A 22,427-nucleotide genomic window follows, 5' to 3' on the forward strand; every position below is an offset into this window, starting at 1 on the left:
TTACTCCACCTCTCACTCTTATCTGATGGAAGATAGATCCACTGCCATAATTAATGCTCTTATTTATGACTCACATAATGTTTAAATACATGCAATTGATATATGTCTTCATTTTCCATTTATGTTTTGCATTGGGATGCAATCACTGATGACTTCTTAGCAGTAAAAGCTACAACACTGTTGGAATATTACTGAAAAATATGCTGTTAAAAATGTGTTAATTTTTTTTTTACAAGTGTATTAGAGTCAGTAGTTCTATAGTTAAAGCTGATGTTTCCTATTATAAGATTTACTTATCTAATTAATTTTTCAAATTAAATCTGTCTTGAAAAAATATATGCTTTGATTAGCTGCAATTTGCTAGGATCTGCATCCTGTCAAAAAATAGGAACAACTTCATATATTTACATAGTTTTGGGGATTTTCTCATAGATTATTACATTTTCCAGATAACTCTTGGAGGGAGAAAGGGAAGAGGTTCAGAAAGCAACTACAGCCCAGTCTAAAGTAGGAAGGGGAAAGGCTGATTGGAGTCCTTTAAAGCAGAACCTGAGTCAGAGAAAAACAGCAGACACTTTATTCTTGTCTCCCATTTAACAAACAGGAATAAGGAAAGAAAGAAAAAGAAAGCAGAGATTTCTTAAATCAGGAAGTTCTTTGCTCTTTTTCTCCCACATAACTAAATGCTAGAACTACCTGTTGCTCAGCGATAATGTAAATTTTCTGTCAAGGCCATCTTCAAATCCAGTGCAGTTGGAAGCAATTTCATTAGTGACACTGCATTTGAAATATCAGGCCTTAATTTAGCCCTAAAAAGAACAAAAATTATAATTGCAAAGCTTCCTTCTTTTTCATCCTCCCTTTCTATATGACCATTAAAACATGTCATTTAAGAAAGCCTTGAATAAATTTGACTTCATTTTTTAATTGTGATTTTTAATCCAATGTAAATATATTCTTATATTTCCTAAGGCGGAGGGGTGATTGCAAATGTTTTTATTACTGCATTTATAAAAAGTTGTAAACTATAAAGTTATTAAACAAGTGTATAAAAATTTGTCTATGGAGAACATATAAATATTCAACTCTAAGACGTGATGCAATATCATACAGAAATACTCCACTATATTAACTAAGGATAACATAAATTGATAGATACAAATGCAACAAAATGTCATTAACTCACTCACTTCTAAATAACCATTGAACATGCAAATTCATGAGACAAGAACGCTACAGAAATGCAGAAAAACACAATCTCCAGAATATTGAATTAGTTAACAGCTGAAAGTTGTCATTTACAGAACAAAGACCTTCATATGAACTGCAAAGTTTCCTATACATTTTCTTTATCATTGAATCTACCTGTTTTTGGAGTCTATCTAGTACAAACAGCTACAACCCGTTCTTTCAAGATTCCTGAAGTAGCAGAGGGCAGAAAATGAGGCTGGTGGCTCCTGAGAGAAGGTGCTGGCTGCCAGTGCACCTTCCATGGCAGCAAGTGGGGACCCTACAGCTGCATCTGGACCCTCAGGTGGAAACCAGGCTTTAAATACAAGATCTGGGTGGAAATTTAATCCAGAATAAAAACATGCTCATTTATATGCCAAAATATTTGATAACTCAGATTCATTTTCTAGATAAAGGATTTTTTCACTCCTGATTGTACTTCTAGGGTGTCTCCAAGCCAGCTTTTGGGAACAGGATTAATCTTGGCACTTATCATTGTAGAAAAACAAGTTTCCTTGAACTTTGTAGATGTTATATGAAGATAAAGAAGAAATAAGAAAAGAGAAATAAGAATAATTAAAAAAAACTTATCCTATCATTATTAGATTTCTACACTAAACATCTTAGATTCAGTTTTATTAAAGTTGTTAGCACTACTGCCACTAAATAGCAGTAGTATTTATTGTATAAACTTTAACTTTCCCTTAAACTAGATGTGAGGTTTGTTTTTTTCACATTTTTGGTGGAAGTCGCTTCAGACTTGCTGTTTTCCCTGCATTCTCAACAGAGTATTCTTGCATCTGACAGTACCTTTGTTTTCTGACACCACGTGGAGTGCCTCGTGTGAAGATCATAATTGCTGATGAGCTCTACTTAGTAGTCGATTCTCACACAATATTCTGCATTTCATTCAATCTGCCCCTTCTGTTCATCTCCTGCGATGCCTCCTTCTCATGCCCCACCCACCCCAGATGTATCACAGACTCATGCCTATTTGACACTCAAGGGACCATCATCCCCCCCCATACACACACACGGTGAGCTCAACTGAATGAAAACTCACGAGCAGAGATGGAGAAGGAACCCAGCAAACTCCCACAGGCTTTTCTATCCAAATGATGAAGGACCTTGAGGTGATGTCTACTTATCTCACATGTTAGACTCAGCTGGTTGTTTTACTCTCAGGAGAAGTTACATGCTAATAACATTAATAAAAATGCAGAAACATGGTCCTAAGTGACCTACACACATTTCAAAAAAGACATCTCATTTCCTGTCTAAAGCCAGTCAAGTGCAATGAAGTTAAAGTATAGATCCCCTAGAACATAAGTAAATATTTCCCATTAAACAAAATTAATTTTTAATGGAGGTTTGAAGCTAAAGAGTATACTGCTTAGAACAATAATTATTACTCTTTAATTCAGGACACTTACATCAATACATCAACCAATCTGATTTCAGTCAAAATTTGGGAACATATCACCTCTTGAGACTTAATCTGAGTAATCTCCCATCTAACTGAATTATTTAAGATATTTATAAAGGATTTTTCTCCACAATAATTTTAATAATGTTACCTGAAACACTGGGGACAATTCATAATTATAGACATACAACTATGAGGCTTTTCCACTCTCCTGAAATTCGAACTCACCTCTGTCCAACCACTATACGCGAACTTGGACTTCCATACCCTCACACTCACTGCAGACAATTTTAACAATTCATTTTGACACAACTATACAACAGTGCTTGTGAATCAGGCAAATAAGAATAGGAGAGAAACTGAATATATGAGGTCATTTTAAAGGAGCATAGATCATCTGGGAAAGACTTAAGTCCAGGGCCTTGTGCTGGCAGCACATCAAAATCACCAAAGCACCAGACTAAATTAAAACATTATTATAAGTTCACCCACAGGAAAAAAAAATACCAGATAAAATACAGAAATGCTGATGATTTCACTGTACTCAAGACATATCTATCTAGAAATCCTCTTCCCAGAACTGACAACACAAACCTGTGTCCTTTTTCTCATGAGTTTGTTCAATCAACTTTAAAAGAGAGTACTTAATGTGACTCAGTTACTGAACAGAAAATTGTAAGCCAAAATGTAACTTCTTTTTTCCCCATTACAACCTACAATTAGGTAATCTACAAAATTAATTTCCTTCACCTTTAAAGGGGTTATTTTATGTGGTTTTGTGTGCATTATTGTGTGTATTAGTCATAGCCTGACCGAAGGGAAATGCAGCATAAAGTTTATTGTAACAGCAATTTTCCTTAAAGTATATTAGCACAAATGAATCGGTAGGTCCTTAATACATGGCTTAAACTGATCTTTTATGCAATATTGCCCTCTATGGGAGCACAAGATGTAACAGATTTGAAATAAGCATGCTGCTGTTCTGTCTTTGTTTTTTGTTTTTTTTAAGTATAATATCTACTTACTTAAAACATTTTTCTCTTTAACATAGTGGCTCTAAGCCACCAGGAAAATCAGCTTGGTATCCTCTCATCATTTATTCTTGTTCTTTTGAGCCCACATTTCAGGTTCTAACAAATACCTCTATTACTGTTGTTTAGCTTTTATATCATGATTTCAGTCCACAGAGTCACTGCTCAAAGTGTGCATGCCTTTCCAACACTTAAAAAAAAAATACAAAAACCAAACACTTAAACCAAAATGCACACAACCAAGTAGTCACATCGGTGGTATAAATAGCCAAACACCATTCTGAATACTAAACATTATTTCTAAAGTGTCCAGGAGCTTTCAGAAAACAAAGAGTTAACTCCAAAACATCATTATAGACTGAAACACGTATTTTTAAATGTAACCTGCTGAGTGGCATGAGAAGAGAAGGAATGAGTATGACAAACAAGGATAGTGGTTAAGTCAGTTATCAAGAGCTTATTCACTTGGAGTGCTCTTACTTTTGATTACTCCCATCCATGATTTTCTTTTATTATTTTAATTAATTAACCTTTATTTTATTCCCAAGATAAAAATATATTTCTAAAAGGAATATGAATCCAAAGGTGATTATTTGAAGAGTAATGATCATTGTGCATTTTTCAAGCTAAACTGTACCATATCTTATCCCCCAAAAATTCCTTCTGTTACCCTACTGATTTTTTTGAGAGCACTGCTTGAAGTCTAATTCTACCTCAACAGAAATTAAACAATAATACTCAGACATTAAAAACATTTCTTTACCTTATTAACTCTGTCCTCCTTACAGACATTACATATTTCTAAAGAAAGTAAATATAAACATGAAATATTTATCTTGATTTCCTTTGTCAGACTACAATTTCTTAAAGTACATTAGCTTCCCTTTTGTTGAACTTAGGTTTGTGTGTTTTTTGTTGGTTTTGTTGTTGTTGTTTTAACATTAAGGCACAGCATAGTTTCATTAAATTAAAATAAACCTCAGAGGGAATACTTTGATCTTCCTTTTTTAGGGTTTTGTGTCACATGTCATGGTTTGAGGTGGCTTTTGTAAAGTGGCACAGTCCAGTGTAACATATTGCATCCCAGAAAAGGAATTAGAAGAGCACTCCCAGTGTACCACCATAAGGTAGAGCGTCTGCCAGGCTGGAGATGATGCCAAAATCCCTGCATAGTTTTGAAAGTTATGATACTGGAACTGTTCCTGTAATGAACAGCTAGTGGTTATTGTAATGTAAAAATATTGTACCCAGAGTATTTATTTTATTTACACAATTAATCCCACTGAAGCTAGCAGAGTTATCTTGGGGAAACAAACATGTTCACACATCTAAAGACAAATAAAATTCCCTCATATTTTTGCCAACCTTAAAATAAAAAGCTGTACGACACATTCTGGAGACCTTTCAAGTGTAAACGTTCATGTATCCAGAAATCACTAGGACCAAATCAGTTAAAAGAGGGAAGACCAAGTCTCTCCAAGTACCATGGCCCTAGCTCAGACCAGTGGTTAATTTGAAAAGAAAACAAAAAAGCTGCAAAAAAGAACAGAAAGTGATTTACAAAAGTTTCATTCAGTATTGAGATTTCCCACACCACCTGGAGCATTAGCAGAAGTAGCTCATAAGCATGAGGCCTCCTCCTATAGGGCTAGATGAAACAGAAAGCAAATGATAATGGGATTGTCTAAAATAAAAGAAATTTCCTAAGAGGTGAAACAAAATACTCTGTACAACAGGATTTATTTATTACAATAAAGCTAGAATACCAGTTTGAAAGTGGTTTGATAATGGATTTTTCCACTTTGAGGGGGTTTTTTTAGTTTCAAATTAGAGTATATAAAAAGCTATGCCTGTAAGATCTAGCCTAGAGAAAAGGTAATCCTTAAAATGTAATGGAAGCTTGATATCTAGATCGCAAGGACAGAAAAGTAAAAAGAGAAAGATAAATGCCCTTTGTAGTTTCTCCTTTGAAAATATCATTCCTGGTTTCACCTTTTATTCAGAAGTGGATTAGAGTATTTAGAGAGCCTTTGTAGACATGTTAAAGGGGACTCCCATTGGAGTTATAATCTAATTAAGTTACCTTATGAAATCTCCCACTCAAGTATTTTTTTTTAAATCACTTAAGATATTAAACCAAGATTTCAAGCTTCTTAATGTTTAATAATCAAGGAAGAAATACTTAGTTTTAAGATTTGTTCACTATCACTTAGTTTCATGGATGATGTTCTTTGTGATAATGGCTTTGCCAACAGTTGGTTTGAACTTCACTGTTTATACTGTTCATTCTCTTGCATGAGCTGTTACCCATTGGATCTTCAAATAACTGACCTGCTAATTTATCCATCAGGAAAACAACATGCTGCAGTGATGTAAGCCCATTACTCTCTTTTTATTTAGTCACCAAGGCTCAGATATGCAGCTGGCACATGACAAGTGAATGTTGATATTATACAGAGATAATTGTTCTCATCGTCCCAAGTGTTGAGATAGAGCAAGAATGAATTCTCTTTTTTTTCCCAAAATAACATGGTAATTTTTTATATAATTGCTCCTTAAATTGCAACAGAAGAAGAAGGAAGTGCATACATATATCACTTCCCAACAGCCAAGTTAGAGACCTTTCCTTTGAGCACATTCTGGTTTCCTCCCTTAGTTCTATGTTTTCCAAAAAGAGGCCCACTAAGATTGTACTGGGAGAAAGCAGAAAGGCTTGAAGGGCCTCAGCAGAAGAGTGGCACATCAGGGACCAGTCCCCCTCTACACCAGCAGCATTGCTAGGTCTTATTGGTTAGTTTCTTCCCTCGCTGCAGGCAGAGGTGAATTGGACATTTTTTACCTGGTTCTTATTGCAACATATACTCTTCAGGTCCAGGTGGATTCTTTCTATTTTATGGAAATCACCATTCGGTGCAAATCATTTTGTGTTGTCTGGAGATCGTCAGCAGATGGTAAATAGGTCTGCTAAAGTTCATGTCATAGAAGATGTACTACACAGATGTACAGAGAAGAGTACTACACAGTCTTCTTGTAAGGAATTCAAGCTGCTGTAAAGCAATTCTGTACAAAATATGTTACCTGTTTAAAGAAGTCACTTCACTGGCCTGAACTCAGGTTGTGGGTGAGCACTGGAGAACAGCACCATAGCTGATGTACAACAGGATGAAAGCACTTCTGCTGTTTGCAGTAGTAGGCATGAAAGAAACTATAATATACAATCCTCTGCGATGAAGGAAAACATTTGTGATTCACAGAGGATAAAGAAATACAGTAAATTATTCTTCGTATTTTCACAGACAGTGGAAATGTGAGCACCACTGAAATTTCTGGATCAGCCAACTTCCATATTTGTGACAGTTTGCAATGCAGCGGTGGCAGCTGCAGAAGCCATGAGCTTTTTCTGAGCAAGGCAGTCATTGAACGAATTGGACCAACTTTTAGTCTAGTACCTGTGAGGATTTATAAATAGAGATTGACTTACTTGTCAGCAAGAACAGTGTTCATGAAAGCAGACCAAATGAGATAAAGCTCACGTACCGTACATGTCTAAGGTGTTATAGGTTCAAATGTAAATGACAACAGGGCTGGGCAGAACATAAAACATCTCTAGTGCTTTGGTCTCTCCCACTGCATGAAGGTGTGGCTTGAGAAAAAGCTCTTTTCTTTCTAAACTCCAGTCCTACCCCCATTTACTTTACAGGAACTTTCTGCTGACTTCGGGCCAAATCTGAACCCAGGAAGTACTATGTAAAAAAATTGTGGGAAAGAACCCAAAAGGCTTTGCAGGTATGCAAAGACATGTTTCTCTCACACAACATGAACTCTTCTCTCAATGTCAAAATGAGCTGAAAACTCAGGAAGTGGTGACACAGATCAGACTGTGCATTAACAAACTCATTTTTAGCTTTGATAGTATCTTGATAACAGTACTTAAAAGACCAGAGTTCATATTTTTAGAGATGAGTAATCACTTAAAACATAAAACAGTAACATAATTAGACAGATGTGGAGCATCTCTAATGCTCAATGTTAATGACCGTATGTTGGTTTAACAGATACTTCAACATTAGTATGTATCAACGCACTCTCAGAAACCAATACATCCAAAGACTTACAGTAACAAAAATATACTAAGATATGGGAGTTGTTTTATAAAAGAATAAAAGGTTAAAATAAAGATCATCACAGAACTGAGCAAACAGAAACTGGAGAGTAAAACAGAAGCTGAATAAAAACTGCATAGCTGAAGAAAGTCAACAGTCAGGGAACCTAGTTCATATTTTTGCCTTTTTCTTTATTTTGTTTTGCTTGCAGGACTTTGCATCATTTTTGCCACTGATGCTGTTTCAAATCAGTGCTTCATGCTTAAGTGGACTACTAGCAGCATATTCTCCACTGTCATCTGGGAAATAATAATAACCCATGACAAGGCAGGCACTTTCCGAAGACACGAATGCTTCAACTGAGTTGTGATGCATGAAACTCAGCTCCAAGTGTATCTATATTTCATCTCTACTTTTCTGAGCATATAAAAGCTCTAACACATTTTGATTCAGAGCCAAAATATTCAGATTAAAAAACCCAAAAACTTATAGAGGCATCGAAAAAAAAATAAACCCAAGACAGACTTGTAAAGTTAAATATATGTTTGAATAGTCAAAAAAAAGCACGTTCTGCTATGCCTTTATGTTTCTTGTAGTTTTGATGTGAGTATAATTAAGTTCTGCATATCTTGAGGAGCTGTTAAAGAATTAGAGGCTAATCTGTAACTCTTACAAGTTGTCATAGTTCCTCTGAAATCAATGGATGTTTTGAAAATTTACACTAGCTGAGCAACTGCTCTCTGTGTTTAATAAAAGACACACAGTTGTTTAATTATAGGGAAGTTCAGAAGAAGTCTCCACAGCTCAAGTAAAACCTAGTCCTTTCAGCAAGTCATTTTTTGTTCTTTTAAACTCATTATGAACTTAACGTCAAAAGCCATTTTTCTTTCAATAAAGACTGTAAGGATGTCTTTAGCTGAAAGAGACAGTTATATGTATCATAGTCAACTAGATGTTGAAGTTTGGCCTTCATGTTGCAACCTAGTTTTTGAGAGAAGTAGGGAGAACTTGTTAAAACATCAGAGAACTGTAATAACAGGTGGAAAAAATGGAGACACAGAAAACAAGCTCTACATAACCACAGCACAACAGCAATCCAAATATTTTTGTAAAAGTCTTCAGGTATTCTAGAAGGGTGAATCAGGGAGATATATACTATACTTACTAACTTCTGAGAGTATTTGCTTACTCTGTGTCATATTTCTAAGCTCAGAACTGCTGGAATTGTGTTTTTCTACTTCATAATGTGCTGTGAAGAAAAATACATTAAAAAAGATGTGCAGACATAATAGTGGTGGTAGAGTACTTAGAGATAACTATGAACATCAGAGTCTGCATTAAAGGATTTAAATAGTGGGATGCTGAATTTTCAGCTATTGCCTCTATTGTAAATGCAGATGCCCCTTTAAAAAATAAATCTGATTCAAAATCTTGTTAACTTACACAGTGCTAAGCAGAGAGTCTATGTGAAAGCACTAGGTTTAGAAAAGTAAAACATTTGTATGCCTTGTAATGTGTGTAAGCTCCAAGAACATTTGGATGGAACAGAGCAATGCTTGTATTATGGAGCTGAAAGTAAAAACAAACAAAAAAAAACCCCAAACTTAAAAAGAGCTTCACACTTTTGAAAGATAACACCAGTTTGGGGCAGAGTACTAGCAGGTTTCATCTATAACTTTTGAACTACTGAGGGAGGAAGGCTAGGTGGTCAAGATTCCCTACCTGTATACGGAGGAAAAAAAATCACACAAGTTTTAACCAATACAGAATTTCCACAAGCTAATGCAAAATCCATGTCCCAAGTAAGACCCAGATAAACACATAAATACAGTACCTCACTAGTATGGTATTTTATTACTAGGATTCCCCTCATTTTACTGTTTCTCTTCATCCATACTTCATTTCTATTTCTTGCTGTCCTATTTTCTTTTCCGTATATTTTTTCCTAAAGCGAAGCATGAGAATAATACCATGATTGAAAGGACATTCTAGGTAATGAGTGCATTTGTGTCTGAGCAAGAAGAGTTCAATTCTCACTACTACCCAAAGGAGAGAGAAGTGAAAATTCAAATTGTACTGCCTTTTTCCCAAGGGTTGGTGTGCTTTTTGTTACAAGGAGTTGGAACAATTCTGACAACTGATTTCCACACTGATTTCTAATAAGGGCAGACTCTGGCAAGAAACCATAATAAATCACCTGATACTCCACTTAAAATGAATCAGTAACAAAGCAAACAGATAGAGGCAGTGTGAATCAATGGCCACGCTTCTTCATGTTGAATTCATCTCATGTGGCATGCTATTAAGCTAAGGATTTAAGTTCAAAGAGCCACTTAAGCATCTGAATTAAAATACACCCTCAACAGTATGCATAACTACTTGGCCACCAGCCCACCCTGGGAACATCTGTGGCAGGGGCTCCAGCTGTGGCTTCAAAGGGACAGACCACTGTTCCCACCACATCTGGCAGCAGCAAAGAGCCATCCTGCCGCACGCTCGCACCCCACAACCCAACCCTCCCACCCATGGGATGTTTCTGGTGAAGTCCAGCTGGGAGTCAAGTATACGAGTAGAAAGGGGAACAAAACAACTGGACTTCATCTTTCCACAGAACTGAAGCAAGCCAATTAGCAACAGGAAGCTCTTGCATTTTTGCGGTTTTCTACCAATTGCATCAGAAGTCTTCCTTATGCTGGGAAGAAACTCACTTCATTCAGAGAATTCAGTTTATAGCCTGACACAAGATCTGGTGTTCACAGGGGGTGCAAGAGGGCATCCGCTCACCACCCAGCTCCAATGAGAACCCCACACCCCACCTACGCAACAGTCTTAGGAAAACAAATCCCAAATCCAGAGCCAGCCATAGGTGTAAGGCATTTTTAAAAGACCCCAGCGAGTGCTCTGTAATTAGAAATTGCAGGAAATTACTCGGACATACTTTGAGTTTTAATTTTCCCTCAGTTTCTAATTTAGCCAGAAGGAATAAATCAGTCCCCAGTTAGGAATACCCACCATCTTTGAAACATGGATATTCACAGAGAGCAAATATCTCTTCATGTAGAAGGTCCCAGCTGAAGGATGTAAAAGGTAAACTTCATGGAACGCCATTTATTTACAGTATTTTGGAAACAAGAAAGGTTGAGCTGACCCTCCTATGATTCAAATCAGAGTTTACAGCATCATTCATCATCTCAGAATGGGTTTGTTCCAGTCTCCTTGAACAAAACTATTTTCTCCTCACATTTGCTGCACAGAATTGGCTGAATTTCAATTCCAAGGTGCATTGTATCAAGAACAGTTTTAGAGTGAAAGGTGTCAAGTGGGGAAATATTGAAAATTAGATTGGTATAAAATCTAATTTTTTTAAATATAGAAAGTAGTTAGGTTTACCTCTGTAATATAATTTAAAGTCGCATAACAATCATGTTTCTTGGCTATGGATGTAGTTTTCATCTCTAGCTGGAGGAGATATAGGATTTTAATAACATATTATGCAACAAATCGGTGGAATTTGTTTTGCATGCAGTAGAAAAATACTTCGCACCTCTGAGCACCACATTTTAGCTGGTATTCCCCCAGAGGGTGTCTCAGGGAGAGCCTTTGTAACCAGCTTGCTGGGTGACTCCTGCTTGATTTTGGTCATGCTATGCTGTTGCATTAAAACAATGTTTTGTTGTACCAGTTGATCTTATCAGTGACTTAACAAGAGCAGTCTTATATTGTGATTTTCCTGAGCCTCATTTAGTATCTGGGGATGGGCTGGGGGCTCCCCCCTGCACACACTTGCCTCCAGCATTCTTGTGCCAGAAAATGACTCGTTCAACTTTTCCTTTTTCCTAGGTTTTCGGTCGCAAGCTCCAGGTGTACAATCAGAAGCTGCAAGTGGCATTTCCCTCCCGCATTTTGGGCGGGCGGGCGGGCAGGAGGGGAGGTGGTCCAACTGCACAATGACAGATTATGCAAATCCTCCCGGAGCATCTCATCAATCACAGCGTTGGGAGAGGAACGCAGCTCATCTCCGAATTAGCCTCCGTCGCGTCGTCCCGGTGTGAAGCATCCCCCCCGTTGGAATGACATCAGAGCAGCTCCGAGTCCTTGAAAGTCTGGGGGTTGATTAGCTGGAGGAATTGGCCGCTTCTGCCAATCACCACCCTGCAAAGCCGCCTTGATACTTGTGTAGATATGAGGGAGAGGGAGGCTGACTACAGCAAACAGGAGGCACAGCGGCAGCGGCACCGGCGGCAGTAACAGGAGCAGCTGGTATTTGGGTGATTAAATAGTTCTCATAGCCTTTTTGCTGTAGCGTGGCTGCTCCCTGGTGTAATCCTCACATCCAAGAAGGAAGCTGCATTTTAACGGTGTGCTGAACAGAGGTTTGAATCATTCCAGCTGGCTGCTTGTTTTGAAAAGGACAGTCTGTGTATAAATGAGATGTGACTGTGCCGGTAGAGTTCAGTTGCTGGGGCTGGAGCAAGAGGAACCTTCCCGGGATGCTGCTCAGACAGCTGCTATCAATTGAGAACTCTCCCTAGTTTACCTGAAGCCATGTGAAGAGATTTGAATAGCAGATGTCTCTTTTCTGCGCACTAGGAAGAGAAATTCTTCTCTAGGTAAGCAATTGTTCAGCTTCTGCACATATAGCTAAAGTAGGCTATGCTTCTGGTTATGTATTCATACAACTGTATAGACAGTATCTGTACTCAGACAAGAAAAGAGTTCTTGAACAAGTATAATATCCACATGGTTTGTAAAATGGTTTGCCGAGAAGCTAGTTATGTATAGCAAGTACCTCAGAAAGCTGCCTAGAGCCTGGCATTCAAAGGATTATTCGAAAGTTTGAGATCTTCTTTACCATGTTCGCATGCAAGTGCCCTCAATGTAAACACATGTACATCCTCTGAGGAGAAACAGTTGTCTGACTAAATATATAGAAGACCGCGGAAGTTAGAGCATGGGAGGTTATGGGGGAAAAAAAGAAAAAGGCTGCAATTCTTCTTTAGTCTATTCCATATACTTTGCTTTCATTTGCTACCATCTAGCTGTCAAAGTTAAGCAAAACTAGTGTATTAAAATGACAACATAGAAGCTTTCTGTGAATCTATAGTAAGCATGCGCTATTTAAAGTAAGAGTAACTGTACAGTAAGGAAGCCAAGACCTGCAGATCTGTTCTCTATCGGTCAGGAACATTTTTTTGTTGTTGTTTTTTGTTGTTGTTTTCTAAACAGCAGCATCATTCATAGTGTGGAAGCAAGGATTGTTTCAGGTAGTAAGAGGTAAACTGAAGAAATCAGTGTTTGTTCTTCAGATGACTACAGAGTCAAAGCACAGAGGCAGCCCAGCGTTTTTATCTTAGGACTGACATGCAGTCTCCAAGTCATTGCTGCTGGGAATAAACACTTGAAGAAGAAATGTTTAGAGGTGAATAAGTGTCTTCCTACAAGCACTACACTAATACAATCACACATACATACAAAAACCACATTAAGTTCTCTTTGCCCCAGGGAATTTACCATGAAATTTTTTTACTAACTTCTGCAGCTCTTAATCACATTGATTGGATTCACTGCAAATAAATGTTTCAGAATCTGGCCTACCCCGTGTAGCCGGTTATTCTGCCTTTCCTACCCCTGAATGTCATCATACCAAAACATTAAAATATATATATATATTGATAAGTAATTTTTACTCAGTTTCTTCAGTAGTTTATAATTATGATCCTTCTCCTGCTGTAAGATTTTCAGCTTGTGGAAGAATAGCAGAATCTCCTTGTTCATAAAGTTCAGTCAGTTGCCAATGTTGCCAGGTGCTTCCCTGTCTTGCCCTATCATGTCTGTGTACTTTCATCATGCACGTTTTACCACCAGCCAAGCTGTACTGTCTGACTTGCTGAGCAGCTGACTTGCTGCCTTCAAGAAGGGGGGAGATGGGAAAAATGCCAAGTTGCACTTAACTAAGGAAATTCTTGGCTTCCAATTTTCTTCTGAATCTTATCAATCCAAATAACACGATCTTGCTCAATTAGATTAGATGTTCCTAATGGCATTGCTCTCTGCAGAAGTTTAGGGTAGTGTATTAGTTTTTGTGCCATTTCCTCGGAACATGGCCGTTTTTGATTCATAATAAATATATAACATCTGAAAGCCTCAGAAATGAAAGCAGGTTTATCTTGATGTGCTGTTGACACCGCTGTTTTTTTTTTTGAGGCTGGAGAACCACTTCTCTTTCATTTCATTGGAGTAAATGAAATGCAAAATATTAGATTTAAGCACAGAACAGGATGCTTGGGTGACTGACCACTTGCACATACACATATATATACATACATTTATATACTTCCATTTCAGTCTGAACGCTCTTAACTCACACTGTAAAGTTCTGGAAGTCCTATTAAAACTTTATGGATGTTATGGTATCTGCTATATCGCTCTTTGTAATGGCACTGATCAGACTTAGCTGATTTGGCAGTATGCAGGGAAGCATGACCTACTGTAGAGTTCGGCTATCATTCAGTATGAATGGGGGAAAATATGCTAATGGTAAAGATTATTTTTTGAAGCCTTAGAGTACAGGAATTCTCTCAGAAGTATAATGAGATACTTTACAGAAAACATGGCCACATATTGCAAACCCAGGGCTATACTGATCAAAGAAAATGTTCATGAGTTACTGGGAGTCACGACTATGATTTTTCAGTTAGGCAAACAGAAAAACATGTTTAGCCACATACCAGAAAGAGATGTGTTTCTCATTTTATGAGAAGCAATAAGAAAGAATATCATGATCATTTTAAAAAAAAAAAAAAATGTGTTCCAAATCTTTCCAATTTAGCCCACAAACAATTTTGATTTGACTGCTTCTATGACTGTAGGGCTGGATGAACTTCAGCTGCGTGTATAGACTGATGTTTGCTTCCATCAAGTGTTTGCTTTTGCAAAGCTTTCAAGAAGCTGAAGCATTATAGGTGCATCCAAGAAACTGTTTTGCATACCTGCAAAATGGGCTTTTTTGAACAAAGCAAACCCTTGGCTAAGAGCAGCAAAGCATTTCAAGCTGGGGCCTGGGTGGCTGAAGGAAATAACTCGGACTTGTGCAGAAAGCTGCAGTTTCCCCAGTCTGTGGGGTCATTTCAGGAACAGGGCATTTTAGATGAGCCAAGGGCTCTCCACACTTCCCAAGGTGAGGGCAGCCTGGTTCTGAAACCCTCTGCAAGGACCAAGCAAGTAGTGTAGGGTGGCAGCTTAACAGATCCCTTATTCTCAGGCCCAGGATGCAGATGAGGACCATTGAGGCAGATCAGTAGCACAGCAGCGCCTGGTAAGGAGCCTGGTTTGAGGGGTCAAACTATGGGAGAAGGAGGGTCTCTGTTTTGGAACTTGCTTGGAGAATTCAGTGTCCTGTCTCACATTTTGAGACAGGCTGAAGAATGTTCATATGGCATCAACAAGTCTACTTGTCCTATTGAGATGTCGAAGCTATGCCCCTCCTGAAGTGGAAGCCATCCAGAAGGGCGCTAGATACAAATACAGAATTTATTTTCCATTTATGTTGACATGTAAATCAGAAAAATTGTTTGAACTATAAAAAAAAAATCAGGTGCTGGAAGGAAATGGAAACCATGTGCGTCAATTCAAACCATGTATTACAAATACTGTCAGTAATAATTACAAAGAAATCACAAATTCTTCTGAAATTAACAGTTGCCATAGAAAATTAATAATATTTTATCTAAGCAGTAATGCTACCAGAATCACATGGCAACAGCACAACAGTGTAGAAACCATGTCAGTATTTGATGAAGAAAGGATGTTGGCAGCAGGAGTAATGTATTGTGATTAGATGATTGAAACTCAATTTTGAAAGAAGCGGAGAAGTATTTAAACCTATTTCCTTCCCTCTGCCTACAGGAGGGGTCACAACTGTTTTCCTCAAGTGCAAGCAAGTGGAGCAAATTAATCCTCTCTCATCTGCTATAAGGATGTGTTTTGCAGAGAGCAAATACAGTAGAAGGCAGAGCAGGGTGGGCTTATTACATGGAAAAAAGCAGCAAAAAGGATTTCCTCTTCTTCCTTGGAAGCTGATGAAATGAAAACTGTACTTGGCTTACTTAGCTTGACCAAGGGAAAACCTGTTGAATCTCTCAGATGTTTTTCGCAACCTAGGGAAGTCTTTGTTTTCCCTGCTGCTTCTGTCACATTGAGGCAAAGCAAGTTTCTTCCTACCATGCAGGTTTCTTTCCAAAAACATGCGAATACAAGGTATCCCATAGCACAGCCTCAAAGCAAACAGAATAATGTAAACAGCCATTTAAAATCTGTACGCATATATCTGCTGACACATTGGTCCCAGGCCACAATATAACTAAACTTACAGAGCACGTGCTCTTGCACCCAGGGCTGCTGTTGCAGAATTTTGGCCAGGACAATCTTGCAACTTTAGTTAGTCCTTAAGCAGCTGTGGGATGAGAAGAGCATTTGCCATCCCCTCACAGCCCACAAGAGCACCGAGAAATAGCTAGTGCCCAGGGCTGATGCATCTACATATATAGAGTTTTACTAATGGCTGGGTTTTAATCTCCCATATGTATATATCATTAGAGACACACAGCAGATAGAATAATGTGAACAGGATCTTCCCAGAGCAGAACTGTGCATGAAACATTCTCCTGAAGGACTATCCACAGCTACTTATTTCAACCCGCACTCTGCCAGGCTTCCATCGAAAGGATTGCATTTAGCTTTTAGTGTATAAATAAGTGCTCTGATAAATAATTAATAGTAGCTGCTGGCCATAAAAGAGGTGACTGTTTGGAAAGTTAAAACAGTCTGTCATGAAATATGCACCCACCTCTATGTTCCAGTTTCAGGGGATGTTTAATCCAACATCCCTTCCTTTTGCATGGTACATATTTTGCAAGGAGAAGGCCAGAGCTCAATGTGCAGAGCCTTGGGGTATTATTTGAGATTCCTTATTCTCACTGGGATATTTATCACCTCTTAAACAACCAGAGGGGAGGGCAAGTGGTCATTGATTCACAGAGAAATTTTTAGATATGAGTGGAAAATACAGTTGTGTCTAGTTTTCTGGATAAGATATAGAAATTACACTTACTGGTCACTTTTTTTTTTTTTAATTTAAACAAAAGTAGGGCCATCTGCCTCGACACTTTTGCCAGACTACCTGTATTCTCCCTACCTAAACAGCTGATATAACAGGCTAGGGCATTTTTATTCATCACTAGTCAGCAGACCGTATTTGTTGTGTCATTTAAAAAGGTTTCACTATTCTACTCCCGTACAACCGGTGGAATCATGCATGTACACACAGTTTGCAATCCCTTACTGCACAGAGCACTGCACAAAACAGTAAATACTGTAAGTGAACGTCTAGGTTGTTTTTGGTTTTTTGTTTTGTTTTTATTGATATAGTGACCACTCTTCCTTCTTAAGGTCTACTTCACTCATAACTTAAAAGCAGTAATCCTGGAACTCCATCTTCTAACAAAACATCAACTGAGTCTTGTTTCCCCATACATTTCTGTTTCTAAATTACCTGCAGGGGTGAATGTTACTGTAATTTGTACCTGAAAAATCACAACTAAAGGTCAGGACACCTCTGTGGTACGTACTGTCCACATGAGAAGCAAAGCAGGCAGAGGTTGCCTCAAAACATTTGACACTCAGACTCCCATAAGACTAACTCTACATCAGTTTTGGAGGTAGCAAGGTCCATGTGCCAGCATGAGTCAGCAGCAGTCATTCTGCATATTCGTATTTTAAACAAAAGTACTTCTGAAAATGTTTTATCCTCCGTGGAACAGAGGCAGAAAATTAAATATCTAGCTATTTATATAATACCTAATACAAAACTTTATGGATTACAATGTATCATTTTGTCAACTAATGAGACACCATTTGTTGGCTATAATCCCCTTCCAATAAACCAGAACGCCAAGCTGGATTTCCTCTTCCAAGACGCATCCTGGAAATGCATATTGGTATAGTTGTGCACCCAGTCCACAGTAGAGAATAGGAATATAAAGAAATATAACAATAATCCTAGGCTGGTGCAGTGGCAGTATGTTCAGAAAGATTTTGGCAAGTGGTTGGATTTGATTTTTTTAATCTTTTTTTGGCTGAGGGGAACAGGGACGTGGGGCAGGGAATAATTTAATGCCTGAGTAGTTCAATAAGCAGAGATTTTTCACAAAAACAGCTGGTTAGTCAAACCCCTGCTAATTCTATCCTATAGCTCTAATAGTATTAGTTCTATTTTTCCCAAAGTCTTCCAATCTCCGAGCTTAGTGTGACTCAACAAAAATATCCCTTGAATTCCCAAGTAGGACCCTTATCCTACTAGTGGCATTTCTAAGTTGAGCTTCATCTAAGCAAACAGAGAATAAATGCTTTGAAAAGAAGCATTTGTTTATATTTTGAACCGAAAGAAAAACTGTACCTATAGGTCATAGATGACACACCAGAAATCTCAAAAGAGATCTTCTACTTGACTGACAAAGTGACTTCTTTCAGAGAAAACCCATAAAACAGTGACAGAAATAAACACAAAGAAATCTAACCAGGGTATGCAGAATAAGAGGAAAAATGAAGGAAGCACTGCAAATATATTTGGCTGTGCAAACAGAAGTAAGGATTTCACACTTTCTTAAATGCACACACAGATATGAAACATCTTAGAACATTTTACAGATAATGTTCACATAAAGGTAGAAAAGGTATTGCTCCCACACCACAGACAGCAAAATTGAAGTACTGAAAGAAACCAGTGGCCCCCAGGGGGCAAAACACCATGTTGGTGGCAGGAGGAGACACAACTCAAAGTTTCATCTCCCTGTCTTATCCTCTGATCACTGGCAATTTTTTCCTCTTGATATGCAAACAACATCCATCCAATCATTTCAAGATTTAAAAAAAAAAAAAAAAGAGGTGATTTTGTAATAACATCTTCCATAAAACTTTCTTGGACTAACTATCTTGTCTGCTTGGCAGTGTCTGAAATACTTAAATACAATAAAGTGAGATACAGTCTGTTGGGTATTGTAGTATTTTTAGTACATGATGAAGTTTCTCTGTCTAGATTAGTTTTACTGACAACCATAACATGTGCAGTCATAATTGGTTCCCACAAAAAGCTAATCTCTCCTGTTTTTAAGCACTGGTAAGAAGACCCAGGATTTTCTGCAGGACTGCCTGGAACCTGGTGTAGGGCTAGGAGTCCAAATTAAGCAATTCAAATATATATAGTAAAGACAGGATCAATATTACAAACTTAACTTTCTGCCCCCAAACTGTCATGCAATAAAGCAGTGATAAATGAAAGTATTTTATAAGCAAGGTAGAAGTGACTGTCTGAATTTTCCTTTTTAGAACAATGCTGTTTTGAAGTCCAAGAAGCTATATACACACAGGCATGACTTCATTCACTCTGCTCACACGTCCTTGCTTGAAAGCTATTAATGGACATTACCACTTCTTGCTGGCCAGACTTGCCAGGTTGCCACATTATCCTGCCCAGCACAGACCAGCACCAGTGGCTTAGATGATGCTCTGGCCCACACACCTGCTCTGACCAGAGGCTGCAGGGACCAGATTCACTAGGTATTCTACACCTTTTTCTACCGAATCCTCACAATGATAACAAAACCCTTCAGCCAACAAAGATGAAGATGGGGAGAGGGGACTCCAGTAGAGTTGACTTAAAGAATAAACACAAGAGAGCTGTTGAAGTACTCAGAGCTTGAAAACTGTCATTGGCTGGCTGGAACCTGGCTTGAATAAATTCAGAATATACCTCTGTTTAAATTTCATGTGATAAATGTGCTGTTCTAATGATTTAAGTACAAAGTCTTTGTTATCTGGGTTTAAATAGACTTCTTTTGCAGTAGTAGTAGATCATTACTACGTGACAGCAGTAGTCTTTCCAAAATAAGTTAGTGGCCTCCTTTTAATTCCTATCACAGATGTGACCACATCAGACTTTCTCACAAATAGTCCCTGTGACAGGATACAGACACCACAAAACATGTTATTCAGTGAAACATATTGTCATTGATATAAGGGAGGAGATGTTTTAATTATCTTATATGGTGGCAAACACTTTTAGGTTGCATGAAAGCAGTAGGAAAACAAAGTGTAGAAAACATTAACTATTAAAAAAAAAAAAAGAAAAGTATGAAGTCCAAAGAGTTTAGCATCTAACAAGCTATTCCAGAGCCTGTGACTATGTCTTGTAGGCAAGGTGCCTCTTAATTAAAGAGAGCTTTTAAACTCTTCTGTGTAAGAAACCTCCAAAAAGTAAGATTTCAATAGCTATCCAGAAAATCTGTAATCCTTGGTAAATTTACAAAATACATACAGAAAATCTGCAGTTATTTAGATGCTAATAGGACTATAAAAAGATTTTTTTTGTCTTAGCTTTTATATATTATCAAACAAGACATACATATTTTGACTATTGAATTGATTGACTTTAAGGAGTTCTAGTTAGGCAACCATTCTATTGCACAATGTTTTCTCTCAACTGAATTCACAACACAAATCATTCTATTGAAACTAGATAGCTAATTGACAGCCTTATAAAAGTAGAAAACAGTAACAGAATAGATGGATTGTAATAAAACATCTGATACAGCATCTCACAAAATTTTTATTTGAAAAGTTAAATGAATTCAAATTGGCTTCCATTGAAGCATTAAACTATGAATTGAAAAGTGATGAAGAGCCATTAACCAAGTGAGATGATAAGATTTGTTGCATCAGGTCAGGAGCAATGTTTTTCAGGCTGCCTCAGGAAAACACGTGAAGTGTTTTATTCATCAGCTCCATTCAAAAGGACTGGGGCAATCACAGAATGTTCATTACATCTGCAATCTCTATTAATCCCACTGGGAAAGCAAAGAATCAACTCCAAGGATTTGATCCTGTAGGTCACACACAACTTGCACCATGGGATTCTCTGCTGTATTTTCAACCACCACAACTTCCTGCCATGACATTTTGGCTCTGTCATCATGGCTTAATCAGTAAGCTTCTACCATTTAGATCATCTCTCAAAACCTTCTTTTCATCCTGGTAGTGCACTTCCTACAGATGTTATGAAGGTTGTAAAGACAGCTATCTGTTGAAAAACATGATGTAAGAACAAGTCGCTACTCCTTCCAGGTCAGCTATGGGTCTGCCAAATGACTTCAGACAAGTCAGGCCTCTGCCCAAGAATAACAATATTTAGCTTCTATTACCATCACTCAGGCAAGATGAACACTTATTGGAAACAGCATTGAAAATGCTGCTTTTTTTTTTTTTTTTTTTAATTAAATCGGGCCACAAAACTAAGGTGCTTTGCCTGATGACATCAAAATATTATGTATATTTTGATAAAGTGATGTATTTTGGTATCACTACATAACATTTTTGCCTCACATGAAGATGAACAAAAGATGAGCAGGGTCATTAACACCTGTCCATTGTGATGGTGACTAGAGCCACTCTGTTAAGAAACAAGAGATTTATATATATATATATATATATAGGTTCTCCATTATACTGAAGTTGTTACTGATTTCTTGGAGCTTCCACAACCGACATTCAAGGCGGGGCGGGGGACAACACGACGACAGTCACTGCTTTCTGAGGAAATACTACAAGTACTTATTGTTCTAAAGCACTGAAGCGTTAGGTACTGATAAACAGTGACAATTGGAGGAAAGGTGACTGAAACATCACAATGGGATGTTTATGTGCATTTCTGGGTGCTCCAAAGAACCATGAGACTATTGGAAGTTAATGGATCAGAATAAAGAAGTGTTGAGGCTGATCATGCAACATTCAAAGTGTCATCTAGTTAAGACTTAGAATAAATTTCTACTTGGAGTTAACCAACTTGAAGCGTTATATACAGGCTGGAGAATCAAAGGAGGCAACAATTATGCAAGAGAAGAAAAAACAATACCTTCCTTATAGTCTCATTAGTTCACATTTATAAAAGCATCCCACAAACTCAGAATATCTTGCGGGGGATCTCACTAGCAGAGATTATAGTTACCTGTCTAAAAGCATCAATAACAAAGAAAACACTTGGTGATTCAGCAACTTCAGATCACATATGAATTAACAATAACAAAATATATCTGCTTACTTGCTGTTATGACAGTACAGCTATTGTACGTGTTCAAGAAAATGAGATTTGTGGCAAGTTAGTGGTGGCTATGACACACCCTTTGGAAGTACTGAAGCAAGGATGTCAAACTCATTTTCACCAGGGGTCACATCAGCCTTCCGGTTGCCTTCAAAGGACCAAATGTCATTTTAGGATTGTTTAAATGTAACTACTACATTTATACGGTCCTAAAGGAAGGAACAGAGACCATTATGACAAGGCTTTCTTTAATCACAATTCCCCTATTCTGTCAAAAGATGGGAAAACACTGAAAACAAATAAAACCCCTCCACTAGTATGCTTCAGACGACACCTGACAATACTAACTATGATAAAAACAGAACAACTTCAGTGGTCCTGGAGTGAAACAAACTGTTAGCTTCGCATGAATCTGCCTGCAGCAATCAGATGTTATCAGATTATCAAGTAAAGAGTTTGCAGACTTCTTAAGCACATTTACACTACAT

General features: G+C 37.8%; 1 protein-coding gene across 2 annotated transcripts in view; it reads left to right on the forward strand.

The window, feature by feature from the left end:
• The window catches only part of LOC102089717 (N-deacetylase and N-sulfotransferase 4), a 154,833-nt gene that overhangs the window by 33,963 nt on the left and 98,443 nt on the right, over nt 1-22,427 (forward strand). Inside the window, exons 2-3 of one of the 2 annotated variants that reach the window (XM_065062182.1) lie at nt 7,388-7,473; nt 11,631-12,400. The gene's annotated coding sequence lies outside the window, so the exon portion shown is untranslated. The remainder of the gene's footprint in view (nt 1-7,387; nt 7,474-11,630; nt 12,401-22,427) is intronic. The other variant, XM_005515200.4, reaches the window with a different exon arrangement.

Source organism: Columba livia, chromosome 4 (assembly GCF_036013475.1).
Source record: "Columba livia isolate bColLiv1 breed racing homer chromosome 4, bColLiv1.pat.W.v2, whole genome shotgun sequence".
Lineage (NCBI taxonomy): Eukaryota > Metazoa > Chordata > Aves > Columbiformes > Columbidae > Columba > Columba livia.